We start from the raw sequence: 605 nt of genomic DNA, 5'->3' as shown, positions 1-605 counted from the left end.
TGGGGGTTCCTGGGTGCCCTGTTTGGGGGCATAGAGCAGTGCCGGGGAGGCACCGCTGTTCGGTGCCGGCGTGGTGCGGTGTGTGGGGTTGAGGCCCTGGCCCGTGGGGGCGGTATTTGGCCCAGTAGGGCGAGGCACCCTGAGAGGGGTCGGGGGCCCAGGCACGGCGATGGGCCACCTGAGCCCCGAGCGCGGTTCAGCGCGGGACAAGCCCCTGAGGGGGTGATGGCGCGAGAAGCGCGGGACAAGCCCCTGAGGGGGTGATGGCGCAAGAAGCGCGGGACAAGCCCCAGAGAAAAGGCGAGGGCGCGGGAAGCGTGGGACACAGGCCTCAGCGAGGGAGAGTGCGAGGGGCACGGACACAGGCCCCAGTGAGGGAAAGAGCGCGAGAGGCGCTGACAGGCCTCAGGAAGGGTGAGCATGAGAAGCACGAGGCACAGGCCCCAGGGAGGGCGAGTGCACGAGAGTGAAGCCTGGGGAGGGCTAGTAGAAGACTGGAGTGGTACCGGTTTGGTATAGAAGCCCCAGGGAAGGGCGAGTGCGCGGTTAAGAGTCCCGGAGATGGACAGGCGAGCGAGTGAAGCCTGAAGAGGGGCGGACGTGCG

At 68.1% G+C, this 605-nt stretch overlaps 1 long non-coding RNA gene across 1 annotated transcript in view; it reads left to right on the top strand.

The window, feature by feature from the left end:
* LOC109304517 overlaps positions 1-605 on the top strand; it is an 85,427-nt gene that overhangs the window by 44,074 nt on the left and 40,748 nt on the right. The gene's annotated exons all lie outside the window — the stretch shown is intronic.

This window comes from Gavialis gangeticus, unplaced genomic scaffold (genome assembly GCF_001723915.1).
Source record: "Gavialis gangeticus isolate Ggan-Ray unplaced genomic scaffold, GavGan_comp1, whole genome shotgun sequence".
Classification (NCBI taxonomy): domain Eukaryota; kingdom Metazoa; phylum Chordata; order Crocodylia; family Gavialidae; genus Gavialis; species Gavialis gangeticus.
The sequence above is the reverse complement of the archived record's forward strand: the minus strand, read 5'-3'. Positions and strand labels throughout refer to the sequence as shown.